Source organism: Camelus ferus, chromosome 8 (assembly GCF_009834535.1).
Source record: "Camelus ferus isolate YT-003-E chromosome 8, BCGSAC_Cfer_1.0, whole genome shotgun sequence".
NCBI classification, from domain to species: Eukaryota; Metazoa; Chordata; class Mammalia; order Artiodactyla; family Camelidae; genus Camelus; species Camelus ferus.
Window position 1 is genome coordinate 14,115,761 of NC_045703.1, and position 27,989 is coordinate 14,143,749.

Below are 27,989 nucleotides of genomic sequence, written 5' to 3' on the forward strand. Positions count from 1 at the left end.
TCAGCGTGGAGGAACAAAGCTTTACCTCCCCTCCAGAGAACTGATGGTCTCCATCACCAGAGAGGGGCCAAGAAATGCACGCTGGCCTTTTTCAAACATAACACTCCTGTCTGAAGATCTGTCTTTTAAATCAGAGAACAAGGCTGCCTGTTTACTAGTGAATGGCACCTGCTGAAATACGAAGATGCTAAGTTGAAAGTGAATGGGGACTGAAGTCAGGGGCAGAGGCTGAGGGGAGGTGAGACCACCTGTGGTCCGAGACAGAGGGTTCTGTTTGTGCAGTAAGGGCAGGTGAAGGAGCCCATCTTCCCCTGCTCTCCCCACTGGCCAGTGCTGCATTCTCCAGCGGCGAGCATCGTGTTCAGCTGGTAGAAAAAGACGGCTCCCTCCCCATCCTGGTGCTACAACTGTGTAAAAACCCCATGTTCCTCAGTCTCTCTCCTTACATTGGTAATGATAGAAATTTCCATATGGGAAAAGGAGGGAACACATATACCCATCTGTCCATCAAAAAAGAGGGGCATTTATTTGTCTTCTTTATTGCCCTAATTATCATTCTTTTATTCCCCTGTAATTCAATATATCCAATTTAAAAAAAAATTAGCTTTTTGAACACCTATACATTAGTACAACACATGGAGTTCTCCATTAGGGATGGTAAGAGAATGAAGAACACACAATTTTGTCTTTAATTTGCAAGTCATTGTCAGTATGGCGTGTGGACCGGGGGGATACAAGGACGGGAAGAGAAGCAGAAGCCACGGGTCAGCTGACATTTCCTCCTTCCCCCTTTAAACCTGCGTAGTCCCCGCTGAGCATCACCCCCTCCCAGCAAGGTCTCCCTGAGGCCCTGTGATGGTTTTCTATTGCTCCCATGACTAATTATCACACAACTCAGTGACTTCAGCAACACAAGTGTATTATTTTAAAGCTCTGTAGATCAGAAGTCTGACACAGTTCTCAGCAGATTAAAATCAGGTGATGGTAGGGCTGTGTTCCTTTCTGGAGGTTCCAGGAGAGAATCTAGATCCTTGCTTTCTTTGGCTTCTAAAGGCTTTTGCCTTCCTTGACTCATGGCCTCCTTCATTCTGTCTTCAAAGCAATGATGGGTGTAGTTCTTTTTTCATATCGTGACACTTGATTGACTCTTCCACTTGCCTTTTCTACATTTAAGGAGCCCACTGGGATAATCCAGGACTGTATCTATTTCTAAGCATCAGCTGTCTAGCTGTTTTAAATCCAACTGCAACCTTAACGCTCCTTTGCCACTCAAATGAACACTGGCATGGGTCCTAGGAATTAAGATGTGGACATCTTCAGCGGGGACATTCTTCTGCCTACCACAAGATCTGCATTCATTCGTCAGAGGATTCACATGGCTGTATAATAGAAAAGGGAGTTTCTTAGATGGATAACTAGGGCTGATAGAATTGAAGGAAGTGAAACCAGGTTGGAAAATGCACTCTGAAGGATGCTCTGCAGGGCTAGTCAACAGGGAGCAGGGTGAGGGCTCACCTGAGGACAGACTGGGACACACCACCACTGAAGAGACTCTCACACAGTCACCACAATCTGAGTAACTTGCTCTCAAGATGCAGAGTCCCAAGAAATCCTTTGAAATTGTCTAGTTGGCAAAACCTTCACCACGTGCTAATCTGCTGCCTGAGCAGGAGAATTGGCCAAGGGACAAGAGGAGTCACCTTTCACTGTAGACTCCTGACAGTTAGACCACAGAATCTGCCAAGACCCCAAACCATGGCAGCTTTTTCCTTTCCACCAAAAATATAGTCGAACATTCACAGAAGGCCTTTATAGCACACATATGCATGCATGCACACATATGCATGCATGCACACATACACATACACACACACATACCCTTTAAAGTTGAATGTTAATTCTTTCCTTAAAAATTCTTCAGATATTTCCCTTCTCTCTTCTCATCACCCTCTATTTTCTGTTTTCTTCTTTAATTCCTGACATTTTCTTTATTTATATTGAAGAATAGTTTAACAAAAATTTTTATTGTCATTTCTCCTGCAAACACACCATACACAGCTTATCAAAATATTTTTACAAATAAAAATTGTTTCTCTCTTACATCCAACTTTGGTAATCAGGAAAAATATTCCCTGGATAAAGTGGTATCCAAAATGCTATTTAAAAGGGTTAATTGAAGGAATCAGAATGAGCGAATATGGGAAGGGGAAGAGAGTTGTCTAGTTTGGCTTCGGAGAAAGGAGCCTTGTGGGATCTGCTGAAAAATAAAGCTGGAAATTCAAGTGGGAACCATTCTGTCGAGAACACTAAATGACAGATTCAAAATATTAAATTCATTAGCAATGGCTTTCAGGGGGAAAAAAATGATGATCAGTGCTTGCTTCAAATGATGAACCTGAGGGTAGACTTTAGAAAGGATTACAGTGAAGAGGAGGATAAAGTGGAGGGAAGCACTGGGACCTAATTTCTGCAGGCTAGGAAACAGGATAAAGACTCTGTTATTCCTAATGTTTCCTAATAATTTGGAAGTGTGACAGATCTTTCAGTCCTCTATACAAAGTGTAGTTTAGATTTTTTTATCAAAAATTTAGAAGCCCGAATAAGACTTGCATCTTTTAATGTATTATTTTTTTGTGTGAAGAAGAAAGAGGGTGGTATGAAATGTGATTATAAAAGACAGGTCACACCAGAGGTCCTTTCTTCTCCCCCTTTCTTGCATCATCTTTTGCTCTACCTAGCCACAGAAAAGCTTGAATCATACGAAGTAAAACTTCATCACGGCACAAACATCATGGATAGTAAAGCAAATGATGTGAGCTTATTCTGAAAGAGGTTAATGAACAGCGAGCTAAACAGTTATAACTGCCTGTTCACGTGCACACAGGGAGGTACCCTGAGTTCATCTTTCTCACTTCAGTGCTGAGTTCCTCAAGAACCATCACTTCATTGTATGCAAATATATTTGTTTCTAACAGGTTTTATCAACCACATGCACACACAGAAAATTTAAAGCATGGAAGATTATTAAAACATAACTTTAAGGTCTTTTAGGGGCTTTGAAATTAATTTACCACTGGATATTGTCATTTTAACATTTTAAATAATGATAGAAAAGCTACATTAATATTTTTGTATTATGCTATTTACAATGAAATAGTAAAGATTAGAAAGAAAATTGTTTTTGTTAGTTACCTAGAAAAAAATCAGTGCTAAGAATGGAAAGACATAAACTTGGATGATATGAGAATAGACCAACAGCAAAAACAAAACCTAGTATTGACTTGCGCTAAAATGTTACTACATGATGTCCAAACAGAGGGACTAGGGTGCCCAGAGCGAATCAAGAATAAATCACGTGGTCTCTGGGAAACTGAAGTTCAAGCGAGTATTTTCTTCTCCATGAGATATGCCTTTGGCAGGAAAAAATTAATAGGACTTATGTTTAAGAGGCAACATCATGTTCTTACCCGTAAATATAATTCTATTAATGAAATTGAGAACCACCTGAGCGCAGAATTTATTCTTTAAACTGTCTGTCCTTGAAATACTAAATCAATTTCAATTGCTTTAATCTACTTTGTTAAGGTGTCTCTGTGGATATCTCTTTATTCTCTGTCCTCGGATCACAGGTATGGATATGAATAAATATGAACAGAGAGAGAGATGAGCATTGAAACCAATCCTCACACATATGTATGTCTCCCTCTGCCTGCAGTTCCGTTTGCTGCTTGTGGATTGAAAATAAGAAATGGATGCTTTGTGTAATCTCAGTGTTCCTGCCGATTAATATCGGGAGCAGTGGTAACTAAGAAATAAGAAGGCAACAGACAGTAGCAGCTAGTGATTACCATTTCACACTTGGTACTTACCATGCCAACAAAGCACAGCGACCCTGTGAGCCAGACGATACTTCATTAGTCAACGTTACTTTCGTTTCCAAGTTGTAGAAATCAACTCAATAAATCATAGCTAATGTTTATTGGATGCATACAATGTGTTAGACATTGTTCTTAATCTTAGCTGCTAGTGATTCATTTATTCCTCATGAATGTGTATTATTTTGAGGTAAATACTGTTCCAGCCCCATAATTCAGGAAGGGAACTTGTCCATGGTTACTTAGCCAGTACATTTGGAACTGGGATTTGAATCCACATTCTTAAAACAATCCTTCCCATCTGTAAAGATAGTCAATGTGAGCAAAGATAGAAAAAGTGAATTATAAAAGTATAAAGGTAGCATCTCATAGAACCCCAGAATGGGGAAGCAGAGGTGTCCCCAGAAAGAGACTAGAGCCATGAACCAAAGCACTCGGGGTACTTTCTCTGCTGGAGTCGTGTTTCATTCTCCTTGCCGTGTCCCAGCTGACATGGCTTTTGAATCAACACTGTGAAATCCTTCCGCCATGGATAGACTGAATCCTTCTTGGATCAACCCTGGGGAAGAGACGCAGGGTTAGGTGACCACCCCTAGCCCAGTCACTCTGGCCCAAAGTTTGCTGTGCCAGCCTAGCTGCTGACGGAGATCAGAAAGCACTGCCCGCGAAGGGAGAATCATGGTGGGCTTAGAGTATACCACCAAACGTGTAGCCTACTATTACCAGTATCCCCATCCCACCGCGGAAGAAACTGCGGCACAGAGAAAGTCAGGTGCCTGCGTCGTGGAGTGAGAGGCAAAGCCAGAACTCACGCCAAGCTGTGTTTCATGTCCCAAGTTGTTCCTTTAACCACTACACATTTCTATTTTAAACTCCCCCTTAAAAATACAAGGCAGAAGCGTAGAGACAATGTCATCTATATCCACAGTGTAATGAATTTAGTTTATTAAATGACCTGACTTGGCAGATTACATTCCAGAATAATTCAGTTTCTCTCAGCACCCATTTAAGATCCTTCCTGCCAGATTTCTCTCCTCTTTGTTTTGTGACAACCTGGACACAGCCTGTAACTTACAGGTCACTTGCAGGTATTAAAAAGTCTAATCCAATCTAACTAACTAATCCAATTTCACTCCAGCACCCAGTTTGAAGCTGTCCACACCCTCCTGTCTCTCCCTTTGATACACCTCCTCCCTAAAAGTCGATCTCCAGGGTCAGATCAAGGGTAGAGGAAGTCGGGAGAAGTCTGATTCCTGTGCAGCAGCCGATGGTGACAGCAAAAAATGCATTCTGTCACTGCAGGAGCGTGGGTGGTCTGCCGGTGACCCTTCAACACATCTCTCTGTGGCGGGCTGTGTGCACACTCTGCTGATCTCTTGCCAAATACCCGTTAGCAACTGTCTAAGAAGCCCCTTTCCCCCTGTTTCGGCTGGTGCACCTGACACAGTAGACATCTAGGAAGCGGTTACCTCTAGCTGACTAGCGCTTAGTCACCTACCACCTCCCTTGTTGCCAGTCGGAGCTCAGAAGATCTCAGCTGTCGCTGTCCTGTCAACTAGCAAGAGTGAAAATAAACCCCTGAGCAAACCTTTCTTCTTACTAACCTTGCAGGCTGCCTTTTGGGCTCTCCCCACAAGAGACAAGCCCCATCTCCATCCCCTGCCCCCCAATCCCGGGAACACATGTCAAGTTCTCCCAAGAACTCTCTCTGCAGGAGCCAGGAGGAGATCCTACAAACTACTTCAGCTCTGTTAGCATGCAGTCAGCTATGAGGTGTTACCTTGATTTCTGCTCTTTTTTATAAATTAATTACTTAATTATTTTGATGGAGGCACTGGGGATTGAACCCAGGACCTCATGCATGTTAGGCACACACTCTACCATTGAGCTATACCCTCTCCCCAGATTTCTACTCTTTTATAGGCTTCTGAAAAATCTCACTATATAATAAATTGCTAGCTTTCTCTCAGCTAGATTTTGAGGGTGATGGTAGCTGGACCAGTTGGCCTCCTCTTAGCACGTACCACCTAGAGAAGTTTACCTCCTACATTTGAAGGGCAGATAATCATCACCCATTTCTGCAGTTTGGTAACTCTGACAAAGTCCTCTCATAGATGCTGTTACATTAACATATAGCGAGAATACATTTTAATCAAGACGGAAAAGAATCCGATATCTCGGAATAACGGCATTTCTTTCTGTAGTTCTTTTCAAATACATACACTGACTTAAGTCCCAGTAGCAGGGGAGAGTCAACTACCCAAAAAGTTTCTAAGGACAACGCTGAATTCCAAAGATCTTGGGAGTTTCATTTCTTTACTCTTAAAAGTCACATGCTCTTTCTATTTTACAGCGTATGCGCTGTGATATAGAAAGGAAATGAAATCATCCCTCCAGGAATGTTCGTGTTTCTCCTAATGGCTACAAGCAAATGTGTCATGCTGCTGCAGAATCCTGGAAACACATCTACTGGAGAAGCATGTGCTTCCTGGAAAAGGCAGTAGGCTGGGAGCGAGAAGACAGGGACTTCTGTCTCAGCCCAGCCCTTAATCAGTTACGCAGCTTTAGGGACATCCTGACTCTGCCGAGCCTCAGGTTCTCTGTCTTCAAAGTGGCAGAGTTAGAATCGATTTGAAAGCCCCTTTTAGCCCTAAAATGTACTGACACCAGATTGGCCTCTGACATGAAACCTCTTGGGTTCTCTTTAGCCATTGCTCTGGGCTTGGGGCAGGGTAGCCTAGAGAGCTGTGCTGCGGCGGCAGGGATGCCCCACTCCCTGCCCAGAGAGCTGGCCAGTCCCCGCTGTTTCTTCACTTGGCTTCCCAGTTGTTATAGGATGAGTTCCCAGAGAAGCAGGATCCTAGAAAAAGGTGATAAAGAAGGAACTTTATTAAGGGAGCACTTTTAAGATCAACACACACGGGAAAAGGAAGGCAGGTGGGTTTGGCAGCAAGCCCTTCACAGCTTATGCCATGTCAATATCTCCCTCTGTGTCCTCTTAGAGCCAATCATGGGCCACCCTAGTCTTTTCCAGCCTAGGAATTCTCAAATTGTCTTCCCTTATGTGCTGCTCTGGCACTGCTCACAGACAGAGCAACTTCTGAAAAACAAAGGACCTGGGAAGAAAGGATGCTGTTTGTGGTCGTAAGGGCTGTCTTGAAGTGCATAATTTCACTTAATTTATTTCTGATTGAGAGAATTGGTTTCCCTCATGGAGTGAGGGAGTGTGATTGCCTGGGATTTCTTCACTGACGCCGAGTGTTCCACTCATCTGGATCCGTTACAGACTTCTTTGCCAGATGTTCTGCACTTGATTCTTCTTCCAAATCCACCTTTTTTTTTTTTCCCCCTCACAAGCATTGCCCTCCATGATCTGATGCCTGCTTACTTCTCTGGCTTTGTTCTCCTCTAACCCCCAGCCATCCAAAACTCTACTCCGGTCATACTGAGGGCTTTGTAATCTCTCAGCCTTTCCTGTCCTCTCATGCATCATGTGGTGAATGTCCCATCCCTTCCGATGCTCCTTCTGTGTGGAACATCCTTCTTAAGCTGATTAGCTGCTCTTCTTCCTTAAAGACTTGTGTCAGCTATTATTTTCTCGGAGAAGCTATCTCTTTGAGATTCACATCTCAACCTACTCTTGGTTTCCATGGTATCTTGTGCTTTTCTCTATTGTCATATTTATAATCTTGTATTTTCATAGTATATTTACTTATGTCTCTCTCCTAGCTAGGAAAGTATTGAGTGACTATTTCATTTGTGTCTTTCTAACCCAGGCATCCAGTGTAATACCTGAGATATAAAAGGAAATCAAATATTTTTGTTAAATTTAAAGAAAACCATTTTTCAATAAATGAATAACTATTTAGGTATATTAAGTATATTAAATACTATAGTATTTAAGGAAAAACATAAACTTGCTTCCCTCTATAACAAATTAAAGATTCAATCCTTGACATTTTGTCCCACTCAAACTAGTTTTGAAATTGAATTGTTTCTGAATTTCGTATTCATTTCAATTTGTGCCTGAATATTCAGGCAGCTCTTCTAACTCTGGTTTGTTTAAAAAAAAAAAACTCTTCGTAACACTTATATTTACTCTTCTCTTCCTTTGTAGATAAAGTCTAAAATATTTAGACTGTGGTATTTACAAACATGCTTGAAGTAAAACTAACAAAAATTTTCTATGATGCTTCTTCCCCATGGCTATCACAGAATTTAGAATGCAACAACATAAGACCAAGACAAGGTATTTTGGAATATCACTGAACCTTTGCTACAATTCCTTGTTCTGAATAAATTGAAAATAGCCCTTAATTTTCAAAAATATTTCATAAATATGCATTGCTTTCCAAAAATTTAAGCAATTCAATTCAATTTTGTGCTGCATTAGATAACGTAAACCACTGAAGATTATCCTCTAGAACTTTCTATAATAGAATTCAAGAGAAAGAAAATGAAATGATTTGGAATCTTGAAGTAGAATGGAAGTCTAAAATCAACAATGTAAGTGCCCTAAAAATTTTTGAGAAATTATACTTGTTATTTCTGTCGTGTAGGCAAAATTACACGTGTGTATCACATGCACATCCAATGACACCTTACTCCAGAAATCCTCCATGAATCATACAGAATTCCTGTACATGAATGGGGTCCCCATAGCTATGCTCCAAGCACATATCCCCCGATGTGCAATGCCAATTGGCAATTACGTTTAGAAGGTCTTATTTTCGTATCTAATGGCATCTTTTCATGATATTCTCATGCTTATGGTATTCTGCGATTCTGTGTCATATGTACTTAACCACATCTTTCACATTTGTATCAGTATGTATTTAGTGTAGACATACTCTGGAGTATGTGGGAGTCGATCCTGCAGCCTGTGCACTGTCATGCAGAGTGACGTAGTTACCTTTCTTTCCAGGATGTAAAAGAAGGATGAAAAACGATAACTTTAACTAGATGCACTTTAATGACACCACAAAACCACTGTCGAAGTTTTCTGTCATTTGAGCTTTTCAGAAAAAAGTATTCTTTGCTCTTTTGCAAATGTCCCACACGTGGCTTAAAGAGGAATCTGAAAGTCCTGTCTGCGCGGACGCCTATGCGCAGCACATCTGACATTTCCTTGGCATGAAAAGTGGAAGAGCCACTTAAAACTTAGTTCCTTATTCAAACTAGTATGTTCAGAGCCAAAACTGTGTCCTGGAAGGAAGCTGTACACAGTTCACATTTTGGGAAAGGCAAAGGATTGAAAACAAAAGGAAAAGAAGGCAAAAAATCAAGCTGAGTTTTTTTTTTTCTGTTACACAATGAGTTTGTATATTTTTCTGTTTCTTTACTACATAGAAACTTGAGAACTGTACACATTTTCCTGTTAAAGTGATTTATAATTTACTTTTTGTAGAGGTGATAAAAAGGCATTATGTGTGACTATCCAAAAAGATTACTGTGCAATCACTTGAAAATAGCCAACATCAAGAATTGCTAAAAATGATGAATGTGTGACTCTGGACACAATTAGAGCTTGTGAAATCAACCATACCATCGTTCAGATGTTTGAACATATGTTTGAAAGCCCAAAGCATGGCTGGATAGAATTGTTCCCCATCTTAGAGCAATGATCCCTTCTTTGTAAATCCATTTGTGTTATTAAAAAAAAAAAGATGTAGCGCACATATATCAGGTTAATTTACTTTTAGATCATTTGAAATGCTGTATTTTAAAATGCCCTCTGACATTTCACTATTTACATATTTTAAAGCATTAACATCTCACACAAATGCTTCATAAATCTCTAGATTAGAACATTAGGCTTCTGCCTTTGAACTCAAAGCCAGAAACTTCGGTGGTGATTGTGACTCTCATGTAAACTCTATTTACTCTACTCATATACAGGTTCTTATCACACTCAATAATTATAATCATTTACATTAATTTACAAATATAATACTTATCCAGTCTTAACACGCATCATACCGATCAGTTTCTTATTTGCATCCATCCTGTTCCACATCACTATTCACATTGCTTGGAAATTACATATTTGCCAGAATCCCTGCTAGTGAACATATTTCCATCTGTCTTTTAAATAGAGACTTAGACTCTGCTCTTATTTTCCCTTCCAAAATTATATGACATTTTCAAACTGGAGAAGGGATCCTCTCTAATGCAAACACACTCTGCAAAACACATTTCATGAAAGTAATTCTCTACATAGTTGTGATGGAGTAAATAAAGTCAGTCACTCTCACTTTAGGGAAGAAAGTAAATCCTCCAGGCCCAGATATACCTAATTAATTATCACATCCTTCTCTCCATGGTCATTTCTTATCTATCACCATCAACTGTCACACTGATTAGACCATCTGAAATTTAAATGGCTCTTAGCTGTCTCTAGAGATTTACGCCCTCTTTCATGGGTTTTTTATACGTGTAAATGGATCTTTATCCAATGCATGGATTTAAGCATAGATTAAGTGGGTCTAAAGACAAAGGCTCAGGACCAGTCAATATCACTCTCTCCAGACCTAAGTTTAGGTTATTTATCTGTCGATGACTTTGGCACAAATTGCTCACCCAGCTGTAAATACAAAATATTACCAGAGCATCCACATACATCTGCAATCATAGAGTTGCTGGATAAAATGCAAGGTTCCCAGTGAAGTTTAAATTTCAGAAAAATAATGAATAACTTTGTAGTGTAAGTATGTCCCAAATATTGCATGGGGCATACTAGTCCAAAAATATTTTGTTCATCTGAAACTCAGTTAAATGGATATCTTGCATTTTATTAGATAACTCTAGCAAACATTGCCCACCATCATTTCAAGAAGACTATGCCTTACAAACTTAGCTGATTAGAGATGGAAGAAAGTTTATTAATGGTTTGGTTCAAGGGTCAGCACATTTTTTTCTATAAAGGGCCAGACAGTAAATATTTTAGGCTTAGTGGACCACGTAGGGTCTCATTCATGCATTTTTTTCTTCTCCTTTTTAAAATAGCTTTTTAAACATGTAAAGTACCATCCACAGCTTAGAAGTTGTACAAAAGTAGGCTCGTAGACTGAATTTGGCCCAGTGCTATACTGTGCCAACTCCTGGTTCAGGTCATTACCTTTAATTCTATGTAAGCCTCAGATGCTTTGTTAAAAGCAGGAATTGGCATTTGCATCATCTTCCCTTGATCTGCTTACAACCTTAGATCAGCACTGGTTGCTGTTAAGGAAATGCTGCTCCAAGGTCTATATTCTCACCAAACATCTGGCTGAAAATGTTTTTCGGTGTCTGTCCCAATGTGGAAGTCTGAAATGTATACACTCTCCCTTTTGGTGCAAGGTTTGCTTACCTCCAGTCTTCTGTTCCCCTGACTTTCCTCTGAAAAAACCTGGAGCTTGACTAGCTAATTCTGAACCTGAAAAACATCTCTAAGTTATTAAGGTAATTGGAAAAGGACTGGATTATTGTCCAAATGGATAACTTCAGATAAATCATTAATAACTTTCCCAAACATAGAATAAGCATCCATCATTCATTTAAAAAAATATTTATTAGGTGCTCCCTGTGTACCAATAGATGAGTTTACAAATGTAAAAATAAAGATAAAATGTTGTCCACTCAGGACCCCTCTCTGCCCACCATTCCTGTCTGGTCTGGACGAGTTTGTCCCCTTTCCGGTGTCTTCTTAGATCTGTACTCAGACTTAGACGTCGATCTTAGCCTGACTTCACAACCTTCCCAGATTCCTTTGAGTGCTCTCGATAGTGCTTGTCTTACCTACTGTGGATTTTCTGTACGTATTCTGCTTCAGGCGACTCCTTCTCCTTCCTTCAGCATCCTCCTAGGAAATGTGACTTAGGCAGAGGAGAGCTCCGTAGGCACGCCAAGTTCGGTGACGATGTTTGCTAAATGAACGCAGGCGTCAGCGGATATTTAATAACTTCTGTAAGATGTGTTATTGTTGTTAGTGTTGATTTTGGTGCTGGTGCTTTTCTCTTGTCTAAGCCGACAAGTGTGAACTCCTCTAAACTAATGAGTAGCTCTTGCTATGTTACCAATCAGACTGGTCTTAATTTTCTATTTTCAGAAAGTTTTCTACTGTCTACAGTGTTAGAAATTTTCCTCCTGAAGAAGAATTAGAATCAAAACAAGCATCATGTGCCCCTAGTGATCTCCTAGTACTATGTTAAGTGGTAATTTATCCAGTCCTACAGATGGATAGATAGCTTTCATTATAAACACATGTGCATGTGTAGATGCATGTGTATACACACGTGTGTATTTTTAACACATACAGAACAGATCTAAATTCTTCCTGTTTAAAATATTAGCAGTTTTGTCACATTTATTTAAAAGTTTTTACCTTCTGGAAATTACTTTTCTGTTTCTACTAATTTTTTTTCTTTTCATTCTTGATTATATAGCTTGCCATCCATCTTCCACACTGACTTCTTAAAATCTGAGCTCATCATTAAGCGATTTGGGTAGCCTGCTGTGTAATTATGTACACCCAGATTTTCTCTTTAGATGAGATTATTTGAAATTGCACAGTGGCAATTTAACTCTTCCTAATTTTTTTATTTCTCTTGGGCTGCATTATTTTTAAGAAGATTAAACCATATCATGTCTATTTTACAGTATGCATAGATTATAAATCACAAAAGGTTAGACACATAAATGTACATTAGACTAATTTAGCTTATCAGGGTTTCAGCTAAGGAGAAGAAAGGGTAGACATACGGTGATTAAAAACAGCCTCCGTGAAGCTGAGAGACTGAGACAGGGAACCTGAGGGTAAGTGCTGTCTTCCCGTTGGTACTGGGAATGATGTTAGGTGCTGTTCCAACTGGCCTGACATTTTATTATCCAATGAGAAGGTCATTGTCCTATTAATTGTCTCTGATCCCTCAGATTACCTAAAGCCTCAGTTTGGTGCTGGTATGTCTTTAACATCTCTATGTTTGCCAGTTGCTTTTTTCAAAAATACTAAGTGCAGATCTCAGATTTGGAACCTTGGTGGGGAAGATAAAATATCAATCTAGATATTAATCACTGTGATTATTTTTATAGTTACTGTTGTGGACTGAATTGTCTCCCCTCAAGATTCATGCATTGGGTCTCTGATTCCCCATGTGACTGTATTTGTGGTGATTAAGCATAATGTCCCAGGTTCATCCATGTTTCTTAAAGCTGAATAATAATTACATATTATATATTATATATATGGCTGGAAATTATGTATATAATTTTCTTTATCCATTTATCTGTTAACACTAAGGTCATTTCCATATTTTAGCTACTATGAATAATAATGAATATGGGAAGGAAAATATCTTTTTGAGAGAGCAATTTTAACTTTGAGCATGCCCAGGAGTGGAATTGCTGTATCATATGGTAGTTCTATTTTTAAATTTTTTGAGGGGTCACCAAACTGTTTGCCATAGTGACTACACCCATTTACATTCCCACCAACAGGGCACAGGGTTCCCTTTTCTCCACATTCTTGCCAACATTTGTTATCTTTTGACCTTTTGATAATAGCCAACATAGCAAGTTTGAGATGGTGTCCCATTGTGGTTTTGATTTGTATTTCCCTGATGGTTAGTGACATTGAGCATCTTTTCATATACCTACTAGAAAATGAGTTGTAATCTCCAAATGGGAACACTAAAAGTTAGAGTTAGATTAGGAAAAAGGTGATTAAAGAGACAAAAGATTAAGGCATTAACGAGGAAGCAAGCAATAAACTAGAATAAGAAAGGCATCTGGGAAGTCAAAGGAGAGAGATTCAAGACTCGGGATATTTCAATTGTGTAAAGCACAAAGATCAAGAAAATAAGGGTTTAGAAAAGAACATTGGATTTGGCATTAAAAACACAGAGTGATGACCAGAATTTCAGGAGGTGAATTGAAAAGAAGCTGAGACATAACCTGGTATTTTTCTTTCTCTTTCTGGCTTTCATCACTTAAAATGACAATCTCCATGTCCATCCATGTTACTGCAAGTAGCATTATTTTGTTCTTTTTTATGGCTGAGTTGTATTCCATTGTATAAATATACAACTTCTTATCCAGTATCTGTTGATGGACATTTAGGTTATTTCCATGTCTTGGCTATTGTAAATAGTGCTGCTATGAACATTTGGGGTGCATGTATCTTTTTGAATTAAAGTTTCATCCTGGAACCCCAGGAGTGGGATTGCTGGAGATTGTCATTCTAAGGGAAATAAGCCAGAAAGAGAAAGAAAAATATCATATGATATCACTTATACATGGAATCTAAAAAAAAGAAAAAAGAAAAATGAACTTACTTACAAAACAGAAACAGATTCACATACATAGAAAACTTACGGTTACAAGGAAGGGGTTGGAAAGGGATAATTTGGGAGTTCCAGATTTGCAGATACTAACTACTATATATAAAATAGATAAACAAGTTTCTTCTGTATAGCACAAGGAACTATATTCAATACCTTGTCATAATCTATAATGATAAAGAATATGAAAACAAATATATGTATGTATATGTATGGCTGAACTATTATGCTGTACACCAGAAATTGATATGACATTGTAAACTGACTATATATATATATATATACACATATATATATATATACATACATACATACCATTTTCAGGAAATAAAAAGAAGCTGTGACAATGGTTAAGAAGAAATGGGAGAATGAGGGCACAGCCGAAGGCAGAAGGGAAGAAAGATTTTTTAAACTCAAGAACAAGAGGCATAGCTCTTGAAAGCCGAAAGGAAAGGGCTAGTAAGGAGAAAACTTTTTTTTAAGAAGGAAGTAGTATTGGACAGGTGAGATCCTTGTCAGCTGAAATAAAATGCACAACCTAAAAGTTGAGAGTTATGTTTTATTCAGAGGACATTTCTGAGGACTTAAGCCAGGGATGACAGCCTCTCAGATCACTCTGAGGGGCTGCTTCAAAGTGGCAAGGCAGAAGCCAGGATATATGACTTTTTGCAACAAAGATCACGTAGTCGGAACATCAAAAGATTATTGTTAAAGAAAATCAAATATCTCAAGTTAAGGAACTGAGCACTTTTCTATATTTGGAAAGGTGCAAAGGTGCAAAGGTCTGATTTCATTCCTTTGATATGCATCTAGCTATCTAGGGCCAGTATCCTGTTCTCCCACACCCTGCGTTCCCTCAGGGGGCACCAATGGGGGAGTGGCTGCAGAGGTGGGCTGCCTGCTTGTCTGCATCCTGAGTTCCCTTCCTCACTGTCGGGGGGGTGGGGTGGTAGTGGCTGATGACTTGATGGCCGTAGCATTCTTTGTTTACTGATATGGCTGACAATACTTCTCATTCACAGCCTGAAGAATTATGGAAGAAAGAACAAAACTGAGAATAGCATAGAAAGCCAGGTAACAGAAAACGAAGTTGAGGCAAAGTATGAATGACATTTAAGGTCCCATAGTCATTGACTGCAAACACATGGATATGCATTATTAGAAGATCTGAGAATTGTATTTGCAGTTATGATATGAGGAATCAAGTTCATGACTGGAAGTTTCAGCTTCGTGAATTCTCAGGGTCTGGAGGAGAGGAGAGGATTAATGAGAAAGATGAAGGAGAAGGAAAGGGGGTTTCAGGACATGGCCACTATATCACATTATTATCACATTATTGAAATATAACCCTTTGTTATTTATATAGAATATATATTCCTAGAAAAAATTATGCATTTATAGAACAATGGAATGACTCCCCACACTGCTGAATCTGTCAATCTCATTTATAATATAGAATTTTTAAGAAATACAACTTTAGGGGGTAGCTTTTAAAGTGAAAATTGATGTGGAGTTGTTGGCAGAATTTGATGTTCTTTGTATTTGCAAGATTTACTAGTTTATTTTTTTCAGATAGTAAAGATATTCCATCAATGCCAAAACGGGATGTATAAACGAAGGAGCAACAAGATGGTAGAAGAAAGTGAAGTGGACTGGCCACTTCCTGGCAGGGGATGTGAGTTATGTTCATCAGTGTAGGCAGCTTTTGCCTGTTCAAAAACATGTATCAAACGTTCACGATGAGCAATTACAGAGCAATAGGCACCTAAGAAGATAAACAGGCTCTTTCCCCAACTGTGATGTCATTTTTGCATATTTACTCCTCCTTTCCTTCTCTTTTTTCCCATTATGATGATCACATATATAACATCTCAGTTAAATTAACACTATCATTCTATTTAAAAGTCCTTTAAATTCCATTAAAATACCTCATTGAGAGCAATGAAATATACATACAAATGTAACTCAAAATACTATCACACATCATAATCACTGGTTTTAGATTTCTTTCATTTTAAACTTCTATTTTACACATTTTTGCAATTTGGGCCTTAAATTTTACTCCAAAGTTATCTGAAATTCAAATAGTCATTTAAAGTCACTATAATACATCACTTTTCTCCTTTTCTGTGGTTAACCCTCCCAGAGAATAGCCAGGGAAGTCTGATATTTTAATGAATTAGAGAAGAGATTATAGAGAGAGTTGGATTCCACGTCCTAATATTTACTACCTCTAAAATAGAATGTGCTCTTTTACCCGTGTAATAATGTAATAAAATATCTTTAATATTCCACCAATGACTTTAAGATAATCCAAAATACATAAATGGCTGTAAAATCCTGGTAATGTTATCACCAATAGTGGAAGAAATCAGACAAAAAGTTTCTTGCTATAAACGCTGACTACATAATTATAACACTCACAAGAATGACAGAAGAATGTCGCAGAGCGATGATGGTGTCAGACACATGGACAAACAATGCTGAGACGAAATTTGTGTCTTTTCTGTAATACAATGAGCTAGTTGATGAGAAATCATTTTAATGCCAGGGCTCTACCCCACAATGCTCCATGGCTCATGTGTTTTTATCAGGAGAGTGACAGAAAAATCTCAAGATCTCCACTTGCTTTCATCAGCTGTAAAAACAATATTTGAAATTTGTCATAAATCTGACACCTGTCAAAAAACCTTGATGAATTCTGTCTGTGTTCTAGAAATAGTCCATTTTCTTCTTTTTTCCTTTTCTCATCAAGCCAAGCTCCATCAGACAGTCAAGACTGAGCTGGTTAAGTAATGAGTGTGTAAATTCTCCCTATCTTAGCCAGCCACTGTCAGCACATTGACTATATTTAATCATCAAACATACGACAGACACCTCTTTGTTTAGATATTCATTATTTGAGTTCCCTGTAGCCTGAGTTCCCACATTCAGTGTAGCATAAGACAGTTCAGTGGTATAAAAATATTCACTATTAACACAATTGCCCACTTTTTCTTCCTGAAAAGATTCTCATGACCAATCAGGGTTCTATCTTTGGGTCTTGGGATGTTGCTTTCTTATCTTCACATAACATAAAAATTAATAATAAGAAATTGATTTTGAAGTAAAATTGCAAATAGGACAAAAATTATACAAGTCCAAAAAAGTCCACTATTACTTTGAAAGTCGTTGTCCAATGATAATGTGACAGCCACCTAACAATCACTTAGATCATCAAAAATAAGTTTTATGACAAGAGGTGTGCTTCAAACAAAAATTATTTGAATAACAATGTATGATGAATGGATCTTAGGAAAACGATGAAGTCCACAATATTCTTGACAAAAATAACTCTGGAACACAATGTGAAAGGTCAAATGTGCTGTGAACACTATTACATTGTGCTAGTAATTTTAAGAAAAATTTTAAGAAGAATAGCATCAAATATTAGTGTATGGCTATGATCTATAAACTCTATTTGTTAAATATAAAATAAATGTATTCTTACAAATTTTCAGCTTCTTTCAAGAAGACAAATTATTAATAAAATATTTTGAGGTTTTTTTTTTTTCTTTTTAAAATTGAGTCCAATTAGGTGAATTTTTATTTAGGAAGGATACATATACAAAATATTCTTTCAAAATAAATCCCTAGGTTCATGCAGATCAATTTCTCAACAAGTTTCAAGTCCTTGGAATGCCTGCCCATGAGGTCCTTCTCTGAGAAGCAACATAAAACTTGAATAACCAGTTGGAAAATCTGCTTGTAGGTTTTTGTTGACTAACAGTGAGAGAAAAAGAAAGAATGAAAGGAAGAAGGAAGGTAGGAGGGAAGGAAGGAAAGAAGGAAGGAGGAAGGAAGGAAGGGAGGAAGGAAGGAAAGAAAAGAAAAAAAAAAAACCTTTCTAAACCAATGCCCTTGAAAAGCTTTTTTAAAATACCATAAAATGTTAATGATGACATGAGACTGACACGTAGATCCTCAGTGTTTAAACCTCATGTGGTGCCTTCGAGTCATCCTTAGGAAATATCACGATCTCCACACACCTGGATGATTTAGGAATTGGGTTGCTCTGCAATTACTTCAGAAAATGCCCTCAAGGGAACTCTGTGGATTATATTTCTGCACTTAGTTACCATCATTACAAGAAGGGGAATTAATCTTTAAATCTAGATCATTATGTGTTCTGGTTAGTGGAATTACAGGAGTTAGACCTTTACCTGCAAATCTACAATTTCACACTGGTTCCACATAAATTGCTTTCAGTGACCTCAAGAAATTGCTCAAATTGAAATTCGTCAGATCATCATCATCTGACTAATGAGTCGGCTGTTTTTACCAGGAAATTTTGTAATGTAGTGTGTGTTTATAAAATTAACCATGATTATGAAGATGAAAACATATTACTTGGTTATCATTTAAAAACTGAAAAACACAGAGGAACAGCAAAAATATGACCTGTCTTTAAAAACAAACTAAATAGAAGAAAAGTTTGGAGTTAAATAGAATTATGCAAATATTTTTCATTTCTCTGGAAATAAAACATTTGCTGAAGAATTTTAATGTTTATGTTACCACCATCTAGATTCAGTCTTTAACATTTTATCATACCTGTCTTATGACACATATCCATTTCTCTGTCAGTCCATCAGTCCATCTGCGATATATTTCGGATACATTACATCAGTACCCTGTACCCTAAACACTGTAGCATGCATATTACTAGTGTTCAATATTTGCTTGCTCATCTCTACATTTTTTTAAGGTAAAAGTCACAAAGAATGAAATGCTCTAATCTTAGATGTACCATTAGATGCTCCTATAAAACACAAACTCTTATCAGCCATAGAATGTTATCCCAAAAACTTTTCTTATGCTCTTTCATGATGAATCCTTTCCCCTAGACCCTCTAGAAACAATTTGTTTTTTGATTTTTTTTTCCCACAGAGATTAGTGTTAACTGTTCCTGAACTCCATATCAATGGAAACATTCAGTGTGTATATACTGTTTTGTAAGTCTTTCTTCCTTCAGCATATGTTTGAGATTTATCCATGGTTTTAGTGTCTTAGTAGTTTATTACTTTTTATTCCTGCATAAATTTCATTATATAACCTCCCTATGATGGCCAATTGAGCTGTTTCCATGATTTTGCTATCAGGAATAAAACTACTAAGGTATTTTTGTAAAGTCTTTTTGGAAACATATATTTTTATTTCTCTTGGGTCAATTCTCAAAAGTGAAATTGCTAAGTCATGGGGTAAGTTTATGCTTAATTTTTTAAGAAACAGCCAGATCTTCATCTAAAGTAATTTAAGTGATTCTGTTTTTAAAATAATATCAAATACTCATGAAACATTGATTTTAAGCAGCAACTGTCTTTTTTTTTCATTTTTTCTCTATGTATTTATTGAAGTATAGTCAGTTTATAAAGTTGTGTTTTTTTAATTTTATTTTATTTATTTTTCATTGATGTATATAGTCTTTTGCAACTTGTGTTAATTTCTGGTGTACAGCATAGTGATTCAGTTATACATATATATATGTTACTTTTCATATTCTTTTTCATTATAGGCTATTACAAGGTATTGAATACAGTTTTCTGTGATATACAATAGGAACTTGCTGTTTATTTTATATATATAGGAGTTAGTATCTGCAAATCTTGAACTCATAATTTATCCTTTACCCCTTCCCCTCCCTGCCCCAATAACCATAAGTTTGTTTTCTATGTCTGTCTGTTTCAGTTTTGTAAATATGTTTATTTGTCTTTTTTTTTTAGATTTCACATACAAGTGATATATGGTATTTTTCTGGCTTTTGCTTCACTTAGAATGACATTCTCCAGGTCCATCAATGTTGCTGCAAATGGCATTATTTTATTATTTTTTATGGATGAGTAGTATTCCATTGTATAAACATACCACAATGTCTTTATCCAGTCATCTGTTGATGGACACTTAGGTTATTTCCATGTCTTGGCTGTTGTAACTAATGCTGCTGTGAACATTGAGGTGCATGTATCTTTTTGAATTAAGTTTCCCTCTGGATACATGCACAGGAGTGAGATTGCTCTTTTCTATCATTTCTGCTGCTTCTCACAAGCCTAATGCATTTTCATGTTTAAGCAGAGAACATTGCCAAGCTGAAGATCCTTGTTTTCTGAAACTAGTTTTTGTTCTTGTTGTTGAAGTAAATGATTGTTTCTTACTTCATTTTTTTCCCCTAATGAGTGAACAAGAAATTTCATGTACCATTATACTCCTTGATTTGGTGGTGGCAGAAGTTAAGGAAAGAGAACAGATCTTCCCTCACCTTCCAACAGCACATTTTTAAGACACGCTTCTTGAAAAGCAGTCCAGCATTAGGACTTTGGGGGCTAACTACCTTGGCAACCTCTTTCAGGACTGAACTGAGCAGTTCCTCCTTCAGGAGAAACAAGGCAAAGGAAGAACATGGAGGGGACCCAGTCCTCGTGCTGGCAGTGTTGGTCAGGACTCCTGAGATTGTACTGGAAAGAAATGAATAAGCTGGGAAACCAAAGTTATTGGTATTTCTTGACACACCCCAAACCCTGATTCTATAAATTTGATATTTATTTGCCACAGTCTGTCTCTCTTAGACATCCCTTGTGGAAGCTGTCCTGTACATTGTAGGAAGTTAGCAGCCTGTGCTCACTGGACACCAGCAGCAGTGCCCCCACTTGTGACAATCACAACTGTCCCCGTGAGAGCAAACATCACTCCCAGCTGAGACTCACTGGTGTAGCTGAACACTATCAATATTCAGTAGCAAAATTAGACCCTTAAAAAGACATGTCTATTACCTTAAAGTTTTTGTGAAGTCATCTTCCAAGATTCAAATATTTTTGAATTAAAAATATTTCAAAAACATTTCAGATTCTCAGAAACTTGGCAATTTGGAGTTACACTAAATGTCTCTTTTAGATAAGAGCACATCTATTTCACTCTTAAGAATTGATGGAATTTTTTTTGACTTAATAGGGCTATTTAGGCCTCTTACATTCCAGGTCATTAATTTTAATGGTTAAGACATTGTTACGCGGCACTCTCAGGAGGTGAACATGAATACTGATCATTCTTTCTGCTCCTGTGCAGGGAGATGTTATTTTCCTTGGTAAAGACAAACCATTCCTTTGAATTTAGAAACATTTAGTTTCTGAGGCCCTGTTACCATTTTATTTAAAGCCCCATTAGCCCCAACATATTGAATAATAGCTCGACATTCTACCCCACGGATGATTCATTTAGAGAAGCAGAAAAGCCCACAAAAATATGACTGGGACTGATACACGTTCTGCTTCTTCCTAATACTATAGAAAGTGTTTCTAATTAATCTAACCTGGATAGAAAAGAAAACAGGCAAATGAAAAGATATGCGACAACTCCTAGCTTCTTTTCTGGATGAGAATGTGCCCTGACTTGAATGTACTGTGTGTACTATAAAGCTGTCTATCAGTATATCAACTCTCCTTCATAATAAAATATTGTGAATTAGTATTCAGCAAACTCATAATCTGATTTAAATCTGAATCATATTGGCTTTCATCTCTGAGATCCCAGGAAGTTCCAGAGTTTGGTGAATTTTTTTTTAATTAACGTACAATTACAATGTATCCATTTCTGGTGTACAGCAAAATCTCCCAGTCATGTGTGTGTGTGTGTGTGTGTGTATGGTGGTGTTTGCTTTCATATTTTATTTCTTTAAAGCTTAATTACAAGATGATGAATTCTTAGAAGACAGATTCATCTGGGTAGTTCCAGTCCAGCAAGACATTGAAAAATAGGATTAGCAGATCAAGAAAACAAAAACTATATGAACAGTACAAACTGAGTGCTCACGAGGCCTTGTTACTTTCCTTGTATTGGGCCAGAAAGTCAAATTTGGATATGAATTTCTTTATATGTCTTTTCCAGGTTTTGTGGGGGCTGATGTTTATATAATTTTTGAGGATAGTGGCTTCTTAAGAAAAATAATACAAAATTACAAATTCTGATTTAGGAATGCAGTCATGAAAGAAACCCTTACACATGAGGAGCCGCGAAGATTAGGCTTTCCCAGTCACGAGGGTCCTTGCCCGAATATCTTTGCCCGATCCACCACCACTCTCTCTGCCTGCCTCGTACTCCGCACCGAAGCACCCCTAGAAATTCTGAACTATAATGAACTCAGGTCTGCTGCCCACCTCCAGCAGCTTTTAGGGGGTCATGGGCCAGAAGAGCACACTGCCCACCCTTTCCTGTTTGGTGTTTCTTTCCTTTAATTACCATAGGCTCAAACACAATACTCACAGAACTTTTTTTTTTACTTTTTTTTTCAATTTTTTAAAAACTTTTATTAAGCAGTTAGTACAGAGCTCCCATATACCCCCCAACTGTCATTCATACTTTCCCCTGTAATTAATGTCTTGTAGTAGCCTAGTACATTTATTACAATTAATGACTCAATATTGATGATATATTATTAACTGAAGTAGATGGTTTATTTTGGCACTCACTCTGTGTCATACATTTCTATGGGTTTTGGCAAATGTGTAACATCATGTATCCACTATTAGAATATCATGTATAATAATTTCACCACCCTAAAAATGTCCTGTGCTTTACCTAGTCATATATCCCCCCATTTCCATGATCCCTCAGCAACCACTGTTGTTGGTTTTGTTTGTTTGTTAACTGTCTTTGTAGTTATCCTTTTCTATTTTACCATATATTGGAATCAAATAGCATGGAGCCTTTTCAGACCGACTTCTGTAAATTACCAAGATGCATATAAGTTTCTTCCATGTCTTTTTTTATTATTATCATTATTATTGTAGTATAGTCAGTTTACAATAGTGTATCAGTTTCAGTCATACATATACATAGGTATATGTATTTTCATATTCTTTTTCATTATTGGTTACTACAAGATATTGAATATAGTTCCCTGTGCTATACAGTAGGTCCTTGTTGTTTATCTATTTTATATATAGTAGTTAGCATCTGCAAATCTAGAACTCTCAGTTTATCCCTTTCCACCTCCTTTTCCCCTTAGTAACCATAAGTTTGTTTTCTGTCTGAGAGTCTGTTTCTGTTTTGTAAATATGTTCATTTATGTCTTTTTTAGAGTCCACATATGAGTGATATCATATGGTATTTTTCTTTTTTTTCTGATTTACTTCACTTAGAATGACAATCTCCAGGTCCATCCATGTCATTGCAAATGGCATTATTTTATTTATTCTTTTTATGGCTGGGTAATATTCCATTGTATAAATACACCACATCTTCTTTATCCAATCACCTGTTGATAGACATCTTCCAAGTCTTTTTGTTGCTTGATGGCTCATTTTTTTAAATCACTGAATAATTTTCCATTGTATGGGTATACACAGTTTACTTACCCATTTGCCTATTGAGAGACCATAATTGTTTCTAGTTTGGTCACTTATGAAATAAACCTGCAAGAACATTCATGTACAGGTTTTTGTATAGACAGAAGTTTTAATTCCTACCAATAAATTCCTAGGAGCACAGTTGTTGAATCATATGACAAGACTATGTTTATCTTTGTAAGAAACTGTCAAACTATTTTACAAAGTGACAGGACCATTTTTATATTCCCACCAGCAATGAATTAGACTTCCATATCCCCACCAGTATTTGGAATTATGAGACTTTTTTGGATTTTAGCCATTCTAATAGTTGTGTGTAGTATTTGTTGTTTTAATTTTCAATGCTCTATTGACATACATTGAGCATCTCTTTATGTACTTATTTGTCACCATCTGTATTCTTTGATGAGGTGTCTGTTCAGATCTTTTGTTCATTTGATAATTGGGTTTTTTCCTATTGTCGAGTTTTAAGAGTTCTTTGTATATCTTAGATACAATCCTTTATCAGCTATCTGTTTTATAAATATGTCCTCCCAATCTGCAACTTGTCTTCTCATTTGATAACCATGTCTTTACAGAGCAGAAACTTTATTTTGATGAAGTCCAGTTTTTACCAATCTTTTCTTTTGTGGATTGTGATTTTGTTCTTGTATCTAAAAAATTGTCACCAAACCCAAGTTCACCTAAATTTTCTGTTATCCTCAATAAGTTTTGATTTTTTTGTGTTTTACATTTAGGTGTATGAGCCATTTTGAGTTAATTTTTGTGTATAGTTCTATTAGTACACTGGGGCTCATCATAACAAAACACCATTAACTAGGCAGCTTACGCAGCAGGAATTCATTTTCTTAATTCTGGAGTCTTTCAATCCCAGCTCTGGCTGGGTTCAGTTCCTGGTGAGGGCTGTCTTTCTGGACAGCAGATTTTGCTTCCTTCTCCTTACATCCTCACTTGGCAGAGAGAGATCTCTTCTTACATGACATGGTCCTATCACGTTAGGATGACACTATCACCACCCTGTTTAGCCTTAATTACTTAGTAAAAGCAGGAACTGTCTCCAAGCACAGTCACATTAGGATGAAGGCCTCAGCTTCAACCTGTGCTGAGTTTTGGGAGGAAACAAGTCAGTACATAGTAGTGTACGCTTAGATTTACATTTTTGCATGTGGATGTACAATTGTTCAAGCATCATTTATTGAGATAAAAATATCATTCTCCATTGAGCTGCCTTTTCACCTTTGTCTAAGTTTGTGTGGATAATTTCTGACTCTATTTTGTTCCATTGATTGATTAGTCTATTCTTTCATTAAGAATGTACTGCATTAATTACTTAATTACTTATAGTAAGTCTTAGTGTTGGGCAGGCCAGTCCTCCATCTTTGTCCTTCCTCAGTATGGTATTGGGTATCCTGGGCCTTTTGCCTTTCCTTATAAACTTTAGAACCATTTTGCCGATATTCACAAAATAACTTACTGGGGTTTTGACTGGGATTGCAAGGAAGCCATAGATTAAGTTGGGAAGAACTTACTTACATCTTAATTAAATCTACCAATCCATAAACATAGAATATCTCTCCATCTAGTTAGATCTTCTTTGATTTCTTCTGTCAGAGCTTTGCAGTTTCCTCTTGTAGATCCAGTGCATATTTTGTTAGTTTTATGCATAAGTATTTTTATTGCCTTTTTCTGGTACAAATATACATTAATTCTTTAAATTTCAAATCCCAATTGTTCATTGCTGGTATATGGGAAAGCAGGCGGCTTTTGTAAACTAAGCTTGTACCAGAAACCTTGTTATCATTGCTTATTTGTTCCAGGAGTTTTGTTGTCCTTGTTCATTCTCTGGGGTTTTCTACAGAGACATCTGCAAACAGTATGTCATCTTAAAGTGAAGATACTTCCACCACAGTCTGTCTACTTCTTGTTTTCCTTTTCTTATTTTGTTGCATGAGATAGGATTCCCAGTATGATATTAAATAGCAGTGGTGAGAGGGAATGTCCGGTTTTGCTCCTAATCTCAGGGATAAAGCATTTAGTTTCCCACCATTAAACATGATATTGATTATAGATTTGTATAGATGTCCTTTACTGAACTGGGGAAGTCCCCTTTCACTTTCAAATAATGTACTAAATCACAGGGAAGAGCAGGCATCCTATAACAGAGCACACCCAATTCCTTCTCACTTCCACTGCCTGTAGCATTGCTTTCATTCATTCACTTATTCATAACCTATAATCACAGAATACATTATTGCTATTATTACACTAAACAGTTATCTATAAGATTGATAAAGAATAAAAAGTAAAAGATTTTATATTGCTATCATTTATTCCTTAACATTCTTCTTTTCCTTATGTAAATACAAATTTCTGACCTATGTTATTTTCCTTCTCTTAATTTCTTTTGACATTTCTAACAAGGCAAGACTACTAATGACAAATTTTCTGTTTTTTTGTTTTTTTTGTTTTGTTTTGTTTTGTTTTGTTTTACCTAAAGAAGTCTATTTCTCATTCACTTTTGAAGGTTAATTTTGATGGATACAGAATCCTGGTTTGGGGAGGTTTTTTTTTTTTTCCCTCCAACACTTTTAGCTCACTCCACTTTATTCTTGTTTGTGTGGTCTCTGAGGAGAAATTTAATGTAATTCTTAACCTTGTTTCTCTGAAAGTTTTCCACCCTCCTCCCCCTCTAGTTTCTTTCAAGTTTTCCCTTTGATTTTGGTTGTCTGCACTTTGAATATGATACATGTAGGTATACTTTTTTTATATTTATCCTCTTTGGTGTACTTTGAGCTTCTTGGATCTGTGGTTCATTTTCCATCTTCAATTTTTTTAAAGTTTCACCATTACTACTTCTAATATTTCTTCTGTTTCTTTCTCTATTTCTGGTATTCTCATATTGCCTGTGTTATACCTTTTGTGTTTATTTGAATAAGCTGGTAATATTAAGCTAGATGAGGCAGTAAAAAATAGAAAGCCAACTCAACTCTTTTCTTTCCCTTTCAATAGTAAAGGAATTTTGCTGAAAAATGTATAATGATTTTTTTTTCATACGGTAACAACTTGACAGTAGAGGACTGAAGATCTTGAATATATCCCTTTATTAAATAAACTACAGAAATAAACATACTATAAAATAAAAGATCACAATTAAAGCTGTACAGTCATTCAAAAGTGAATTTTCCTTTATGCTCTATAAATTGTGCATAAATATCAAGGGATCAAAAAGTGATATAAAAAGTAAGACAGAGATAATATAATTTTAATTAACACCAAATGTATTGATTTTAAGTAAATAATTAAATCTCAATTTATTGTGCCTTTTTTTTCCATTAAAATGTTTTTGGAGGGAGTTACCTGAATGGCTGTTAAGCTGGGGAGTAAGTTGGTGCCTTCTTTATTCTTCAGATAGCTGAACTTTTGTTACATTCAGATTTTTAGCTTATAACACATGCTATAGATGATGATGGTATCCACTGGGCAGAGAAGGGAAGGTGGGGGAGAATTTTACTGTAAGTTCTGAGTCAGAATTTCAAAATCCAACTGTTCAAACTGATCACAAATAAAGTTCAGAAAGCAATAAGCCTGTTAAAACACTAATTTTTATCCCTCTTCCCTATATTTGATTTCCTACTGATAGCCTTCTGTAACTGACTAGTTTAACCCTTTTTTTGAATGCTAGAGGATAATTACTATAATATTATCATAGCTTTTTAAAAAATATCTCTCTTGCTGTAGAAGGTAAATGATAGAGTTCTGGGAATATGGGGTCCTGCAGGAGATTTCACCCTTGAGTCTGCATTTCCTGTGGCTGATAGGCAGTGCGCTGCAAGTGATCCCTTGAGCACCAGGAAGTTTCCAGCAATGAGAATCACAGTGGAAGAGGCTGGATGCCAGCATCAAGAACACTGAGTCAAAAGGCTCTGAGCCAACCACGGGCCAGTGAGGAAATGTCCGCTCCCATGCCAGGCACTGGGTCAGTGCGCCGGTCTCCCTGGCTCCAGAGTTTACAAGGGTGCTAAGTCCACAGGCAGCCCTTGGAGCTCAGAGGGGGCAGAGGGCGGGTTGGTCTTCAGGCAGTGACAGTCTGCCTGCTGGTGTATGGCCAGCTCACAGAGATAGAGGAGGGGACTAGAAATTACTAACAATGCTAGCAAAGCCCAGGAACAGAGAAGAGGAGGGAAGGAGAGGAGTAAAGGTATTTTCAAAGTCTCATAGATCTGTGATATGCAGGGGTTTGAACAAAGTATGTTTAATGGAGAGGATGCATTTTTTTTGTTATGGAAAGAATTTTCTGATAGCAATATAGAAATATGTTCCTGATGAAAAGCTCAGGGAAAATGAAGAAATGGAAAGTTAACATAGAATTTACAAATTAACAAGGGAAAAATGTAAATGACTAACAACTTAATAAAATCAGC

General features: G+C 37.2%; 1 protein-coding gene and 1 non-coding gene across 2 annotated transcripts in view; one reads left to right on the forward strand and one right to left on the reverse strand.

Annotated features, from left to right (window-relative positions):
- The window catches only part of EYS (eyes shut homolog), a 1,185,765-nt gene that overhangs the window by 867,833 nt on the left and 289,943 nt on the right, over nucleotides 1-27,989 (forward strand).
- Nucleotides 5,702-5,773, reverse strand: TRNAV-AAC. Its single transcript has one exon. It is a non-coding gene; the product is annotated as a tRNA-Val (tRNA).